Raw genomic sequence first — 8,530 nt, forward strand, 5'->3', positions numbered from 1 at the left:
ACGCCTTAGCATAACGTGTTCTATGCTGGTCGATCATCCGCCTTCCGCATGTTATATCACTGAAGACAGCGTTTCTGGCTATGCAGGCCGATTGTACGATTGTGGCATGCCTCGTTATGCTGCCTGATCAACCGCGTGCGCCGCCATGTCATAGAGCCCAAATCACTAGCCTTATTATACTGGCTAATCATTCGTTCGCGGCACGTCATTATGTGAAGCATGCATCGCCATCGCCATTGCGCATGGTGGCCGACATCCATAGGAAGCGGCATGTCGCCGACAGTTTTATACTGGCGAACCACCCACCTGGGGCGCGCTATATTATAGAGCGCTAATTGTCGTCCTTCTTATATTGGCCAATCCGTTCGTGGCATGCCACAGCACAGAGCACTTATCATCGCTCTAGCTCTGCTGCCCAATGATCGTCGTGCGTCCCGCCACAGTATAGGGCACGCCCTTCTTACACCGATCGATCACCTGCCTGTGGCACGGCGTGTTTCTGCGCACACAATGTAACTATTGTTATGTTAGCCTATGACCCGCTTGCGGCATGCCATAGGATAAAGGACAACATGCCGACCTCGTTATGCCAGCCAGTGATCCATATGCTGTACCGTGATAGTAGAGACAAACATCGTTGCCCTTCTCTGGTTGATCATCTGCATGCGACACACAGTTGGGCACAGATCGTCACACTCGTTACGCTGGCCGGCGATCCACCGCCACAGTATAGTATAAAACACACTTCGTCACCCGCCCCCCCTCCCCCTCCCCCGTCTTCTAAATTGACTCATTCTTCTCCGTTGCCAAGGCCTAGTATTAAGCAGATATCGTGACGTTCACGGCGCTGACTGATCCTTCGCCTGCGCTATTCTATAGCATATAGCTCGCATGATCGTCCTTTTTACACTGGCGGAATGAATATCCCACGTGGCCCAACATATGTATAGAGCACATATAACCGCCCTCGTTATGCTGGCCGATGATCCACATGTGCCACGACGTAGTATGGAGCATATATTGCCATCCTTATACTGGCATATCATCCACCAGCATCAGGCCATAGCACAGATCACAAATCACCCTCGTTATGCCGGCTAATGAACGCACACCGATTCGCCGACCACTTGACTGCAGTACGCCACAGGATGGAGCCCACATCTCCACCCTCCATTTCAGGCCGATCATCCGCATGCGCCATTATAGAGCAAATATCGTTGCCCACCTTCTACTATAGTCGGGTATAGAGCAATCATTGTCATCTTCGCTATGCTGGCATTGAATCCGTGTATCCCATGTCACTATATTAAGGATGCAGCTTTACCATCATTATTCTGGCTAATCGCCCGCACGTGGCATGCAAAATATAGAGCATACACCGTTCATCATCACTCTCTTTGTTTTGGTCGATCAACCTCATGCGCCACACCGTAGCGTAAAAGAGACGTCGCCCCCCTTAACCTCCTTGCGACACTGCGTCCGAAAACCTCTTCTCCCTTCAAACTTTTAAGCGTGTGCAGCTGTCTTCACAAAGTCAAAGGCTGCATTTGAGACTGCTTGTGGACTGAACGGCGGGGCCATTTTGTACGTAGAAAAATAGGGTCGATTTCCAAAAGCATGATGCAAAATGACGTCGCGAAGTACCATCGTGCGCGCAAGAAGTGCTGTCTGGTTACAGTACATTGCCTTTTGTCACTCGAGGGAACGTTTGTGCTCTAGCCGATGAGCCGATATTTTGTTGCAAAAACAGCTTGCGATGGTAAGTAAAATAATTAAACATATGTTTTTGAAAAGTAGGGCTAGGATTCCGTGAGCATACAAGTGTGAGACTTGGGTGGATTCTGAATGCTCTTTTTGGATCATTATATATATATATATATATATATATATATATATATATATTAAATAAGCAGTCGCAAATATACAGAAACAAAGGTTTAGATTTTTTTTCTCAATAACGTGGAACATACATAATGCACGTCTGACAAGGTTATACTATTCGGTTATCGATATGTACTACACTATATATTCGCTATATACACTACATTGTTATCCTCGTTACACTAGCCGGTCATTCTATTGTGTCACCTCGTAGTATCCCAGCTGAATTTAACCAACGTTTTAAAAGACGGTAGTGAAATCAGCCGAGGGCTGGTGAAAATGGTCTAGCCCCAGACTCCTGTGTTTTTCATTCGCCCAAGTTCATTAATTAGCACTAACTAATTGCCTAGTCTTTATTTATTCAATCTATGAACAAAAAGTCAATGAAAAAGTTGTAGACTGTCTCGAAAAACGTCTGGCTACGTTGTTTCCATCAAGATAGCGATTTGTGTTTTTTTTTTTTTTTACTGGCCGGGAAAAACGCGCAGTAAAATAGCTTCCGCGTACAGCATCGGCAGTTTAAAATTCCGGGACGCGTCTCAGATAACAAAATGGATTTTTCTTCGAAACGCTCTGTACGATTAAATTTCATGTGCACATTAATCGAGTGATTTAGGGAAGCGGCTGATCACGTGACAGCTTTTTTTAGGACAATAAGCCTACGTAAGTCATAGCCAAGCTCCTTCAATAGTTGGAACGACAACGAACGCCATATCAGCAGTTTAGTGCCATTTTGTTTTCATGCCTTACGTGTCCTAAACCTCAACTTGACATGCAAGCTGTTCCGTTGATGAAACGAAAACCGGAAGACCACCAAAAAGACATTTAAATATAATTTTTAGCGGTAGTAAGCGGATACTGTGCGGTGATTTCTGTGTACTTGTGTCTACAGTGCATCATTTTAATAAGAAAATTAGACAGATGTTTGCGGTAAAGTACGTTGAGAGCGAAAACGACAACAGCCATTTTACAGGACTGTTTTCACTAACCGCATCGTCATTGCCATCACTACTATCAGGTGCTGGGGTTCACGGCTGGACAGCCGCAAGGAGACGCTGCGGTGGACAGTGATGCGACACAGCGGATGAGAGGGCTGTGGCTGTGGAGACAACCAAACGACGCCTTGAGAACTGGATAAGGCATACTAGATAAATAGTGTTGGTGGCGTTGCGCCAGGCCGGGACAGACTCCGTCACAGTAGGGAATTGACTTGGCTAGGACCTGTCTGGTCCACCTGGTAAAAAAGGGAAGCCTCAGTACCAATCCAATCCAATCCATTATCATTTTCACCGACTGATTCGTGATTATAATCCTACTATTTCTTCACGTCAGACAATGACGCTCGGTTTATCACGAGTCCGGTGTGGCCGAACAGGTTGCGCATTCGGCTGGTGATTGTAGGAATAGTGGTTCTATTCGCGGTAGTGAAAGATTCTCTTCTTAACTGTAAGTTCGTGCAAGCATTGCCTGCAGCCATTTCCGCAGCCCATAAGCCTAGAAAGGCTTTCGTCTTAAAGCATGTAAGCGAAATTTTTCTGTCCGTAGTCCTATAGGAATTGCACGTTACGGCGTATGTCTCTAGCTGACGCTGATGTGGAATACTGCAACGCTTTTCGAGATCCAAATGTTCTGACTGCAAGCAACAGAGCCCTCATCATCGCAGTCATCCCTCCTGCGATGTTGGATTTTATGCACAGGTCGCATTAGCCTCACAGTTGTATGTAGGCAATTGTTTCGTCTGTGCCACTTAACTAAACAAATGTGTCTGTTAACGCTGCCCAGTTTTCTACCAAAACCACCTTTGCTGCTCAGTCCGTGGATCTTCAGTGTACACAACGAGAGAGGCGTATTCAAACGAAACTTTCATATCCGTCGCACAGGTTTTCATGCTATTTTGTCGACTTCGAATGCGGCCTTAACAAGGGACATCCCGAATTTGCTGCAGTTAGCATCTTGCCAACCGTGAACAACCATTCTGTGTTGTAGAATGAACAGCTGGATGGCATCGAACTAACTTGAAAATCTAGGAGTAGTAATCATTTTTTCGCTCAACAAATGTGCTCTTATTATCGCGCAAATGTGAAAAAAAAAAAAATGAACAACAGAAAAAAACATTGGCTGTAGATAAAATATCTGAGACAGCCTCTGAGACCGCTCAAGAGGAAAGTATTGCAAAAGTATTGTGACTAAAAAGACAATAATATCAAACTGTGCATGGCACCAGACACGTTGATGGTTATTTTGTATCGGTAGGGGGCCCAGGAAAAAATGGGAAGGGGTGGCAAAACACCGTCAAAAGAGCACAGGATAGAGGTAAGCCCTGAAATGATCTGGACAGTAGGCCGGTACTAATGGCTAGCTTTGGGTGTGAATATATCAGAACTACAACTTCAGTGCAGTTACAACGACCATAATATAATTTTGACCAGCATTCCATCATAATTAAACGCATTTATTGTTTTGCGACTTACATCTACCGGTGACATTGCTATGTCAAAGAGAACATGCATTTAACGCTACGTTATTTGCTAAAGCGTTTTACACTTGGCGACTTTTTAACGAGTCACTGTGAGAACGCCCATTCTCGAAAAAAAATATCCATCGTTGGCGCTGACTTGTAAGGTCTCCGTCCCCTGGCTGCGAGCCTGGAAGGTGCATTTGTCGCCCGCGCGTCTACCCACATACAAAATTCCACTCTCCAAACGCATCCACCCATTTTTATCCAACCTCAAGAAGGCTCCAACTACCACCCACCTGGGAATCTAAAATAGCCTCCAGATACACCACATTCAGGCAGGAAGCAAATTAAAAGACAAAAATGGTTCTCCTAGGAGCTTAAGAAGCGCATAGAACGGAACGGAAACGGCTGACAGTCTCCAATACTAACGTTATACGCTGCCCCATCAATCCTATACATATATTTTGCATCGGCATGGGGGAGGCCGCTCATCGGTAAACAGAGTCGGCGTTATTGTCGTTACCATCATTATCATCAGTCTTATCACGCCTACTGCAGGGCAAGTACATGGTCATCCACTTCTAGCTATAACACTGTCACTGTTTTCAAAGCAACATTGCGTCCGACGCAGACACATATTGATGCAAATCGATGCAAGCACACAAGGACCCGGACATGCTGCCTCACATGGCCTGCCACTTAGCTGCCATTGATTGGCCGGGTCGGAAGCAATGACGCTTTGAAGCAAGTGAGTGTATTACAGCTAGAGGTGGACGAGGCTGTACCTTTCCCATTTGCCTCCAAGTGTCCTTGTGTTGCGCCCACTGCGGCCATCTAATCCCTGCAAACATCATAGTTTCATCCACCTGAGCACCTACTCTGGCGTCACTATGGCCACCTCTGGCCCCCATAGTGACGATAGAGGTGACTGTTAAATCTTGTGCAGGTCGTCTACTTCACGGCGAGAGGCTGTTCTAGAGAGCTCACCCCGACAGGCTTTCGTGTTCTGACAAAGGGAAAGAAGCACTAGCGACGAGACACCCTACACGGTAGGGATACGTGCAGAACTCTGTGCTCATCAGCGTTAAAAAGCGCGTGCGCCATTTATAGAGGGAAAAAATCGCGATAGTTCTGCAATGTTGCACCCGGTCAAAGTCGGACGTGGCTTTCGCCGTACATTAGCAGCAGTCGTGGCATCGGCGAGGCCAGCGTGTCTTCGCATCGAGATTAACCTTCCCCTCTCCCCGTGGAAGGTGCGCATTTCCCCCCTGTATTCGCCTCGGGATTTATTCCCTTTTTTTTTTGTCTTGCCTAGCACATGCACCCGTAAGCATGACTTCGGGAGGCAAAAGAGAATCGCGGCAAGCTGAAAAGAACAGAGCGCCCTCCTCTGATCAGCGACTGACTCGCCGATGTCACCGCGTGCCGGCCTCAAGGAAGACGCTCCGAAAAATACTCTGAAAAGAGCGACTGCAGTAAAGAACCACCGCTGAAGGGATAATTCTTCACTGACTTGCTCGTGTAGCCAAAAACCAAGCAAATATAATAATTTTTACTGGACACTGTACACATCCCTTCACGTCCACAACGTTGCACGTCGTCCCCAAACTGAGGCGTCGAACAATCGGAAGGGGAGAAAAACATCAACCAGGAAACACCTTCTTGGTCATTAACGTCTCGGTTCACCTCGGCGGGTGCGGCGGAAGGTCCGATAGACGTCGCTATAACCTTAATGTACTCGGGACACGGCAGCACAGCCCTTCACCCCGTGTATACGAAGCTATCTCGGCCAGCCCACGACGAACTTGGCGGCGGCCTTGGTCCGCGATCTGACAAAGAACCTGCAGCATCGAACGTAACGTGATCGAACGTGGCCGCCGGGCCACACCTGCACACGAGCCACGCTGGCTCCCATAATAAACCGGCGGTTCCAGGAAACGGACAGGGAGGGAGGATGAACTGTGCGCGTGCTAGACGAACGTGTTCCGCGCTGCGCAGAAAAGGGAGGCAATCAATATCACTTATGTTCTTACATCAACCGGAAAGCGGTGTTGTACATGTACGGGGCACAACACACCGAGAGGAGACCGACCGAGGGAAGAGGTTGTTTTATGACCCCTCCTCTCCATTTCCTCTTATCCGCGGTCGTGGTTTATGTCTATTGCCTGCTCGTTACACTGTTGGAATTATAGAGCACAGGTCAAGACCGTAAAGCTGTCTCATCTCGTTAATTGGTTTTTGTGCAGAAGTCTCGATCGGTGAAAAACAGCTCGAGAGAAAGTCAAGCAACGGCATCGGTGGTGTCCTGCACATTTTCATACCACAAACAAATTGTGTGCTGTTAAACGCTGTGGCATTGCGGAAATCACTCCCTTGTTGAAGCTGTGTTATCTCTGGCACTGTATCGCTGATGCCGAAAGCCATTAGCATAAAACGAGATGCATTCTCTCCAGTGAAGTGATTACCGCGTTCCAATTCCTAACAAAACATCCGCTCTCTTCGCATGGAGTAAGATTCAAATGTATTATCACGCGTTTCAGTGAAGTTTGCCGCTGATTTTTAAAAGTATGCATTTTGAGATATGGAGGTGGCTTCTGTGCCTCATTCGTATCAATGTTGAAGGGATATCAAAATGGTTAGCTAATTTATGGTATTTAACTTTTCAATTATTGCTGTTAATTAAGCGCCTGGTTAAAAATCGAGATTTGTAGACGGCCATTACTAACAGCCATATCAGTACAGAATAAGCTGTCGGGCTAGTTGGTGTTTGTCCATGGTTGACAGCGCTTAACCATACGGACCGAGTAAATAACACATAAAAGACGACGACATTACGACCTGTGTCGTCGTCTTTTATGCGTTCTTACTCTGCCAGCGTGGTAAAGCGCTGTCAACCATCAGCCGTATCTGTTTTTAAAACTTGGATAGCGCGAATACCATCGGGCGCTAAGGCAAAGCAAATTTTGGTATCCCGTGCCACATTACGCGCGTTCTTGAAAATCGCGTCCTCTAAGCAAGGTCGCCACCGCCGTCACTCAAGCGCACGTCTTCTTTTCTCTACCGACCGTGCTGTGGTGCTCTTCGTTTCAGCACACGCGTTCAAAAAAAAAAAAAAAAAAATTGATGACATACGCCTTAGCGTTACGAATAGGCGGACGTTTCTTATACCGCGGAGTTTTTCTAATCGCGCTCAGTTCAGTTCAGTCGTTCAGTCGTGTCCGACTCTTCGTGACCCTGTGGACCATTTCACGCCACGCTTTCCGGTCTCTCACTATCTTCCTAACATCACATAACTTCATCTGCAGTGCCTCGAGGATGCCATCTAACCATCGCGTTCGCTGCCTACCCCTTCTCCGGCGACCGTCAACCTTTCCCAACATCAAATCTTTCTCCAGCGACTCCTCTCTTCTCATCAGATGACCAAAGTAGCTGAGTTTTAACTTTAGAATTTGACCCTCCAATGAGCATTCAGGGTTTATGGTCGACAATATCGACTGATTTGATCTTCTGGCAGTCCAAGGAACTCTCAAGAGCCTTCGCCAGCACCACAATTCAAACGCGTCAATTCTTCGGCGGTCAGCCTTTTTCACAGTCCAACTCTCGCATCCATACATCACAACTGGAAAGACCATAGCACGAGTTATACGGATCTTGGTTGGCAGACTAATGTCTCTGCTCTTTACTAGGCGGTCAAGGCTAACCATTGCTCTCTTTCCCAGAAGCAGGCGTCTCCTAATTTCATGGCTGCAGTCTCCTTCCGAGGTAATCTTGGAGCCCAAGAAGAGAAAATCTGTCACAGCTTCCACTTCTTGTCCATTGATGCTCCAGGACTTGATAGGGCAAGACGCCATGATCTTTGTCTTTTTGATGTTCAGTTTAAGCCCAAACTTCTCACTCTCTTCTTGTACGCGCATCAGAAGTCTCTTGAGTTCCACTTCACTTTCTGCCATTAAAGTGGTATCATCCGCATATCTAAGGTTGTTGATACGTTTTCCAGCAATCTTCACTCCATATGAAGACTCGTCCAGACCGGCCTTCCTCATGATGCACTCTGCATATAGGTTAAATAGGCAGGGCGACAGTATGCAGCCTTGCCTCACTCCTTTCTCAATCGGAAACCAATCGGTAAGACCATGCCCTTCTGACTGTGGCCTCTTGTCCTTCATACAGGTTCCTGAGGAGACAGATGAG

Source organism: Amblyomma maculatum, chromosome 9, assembly GCF_055883805.1.
Source record: "Amblyomma maculatum isolate TAMU_Amacu chromosome 9, ASM5588380v1, whole genome shotgun sequence".
In the NCBI taxonomy this organism is placed as follows: Eukaryota; Metazoa; Arthropoda; class Arachnida; order Ixodida; family Ixodidae; genus Amblyomma; species Amblyomma maculatum.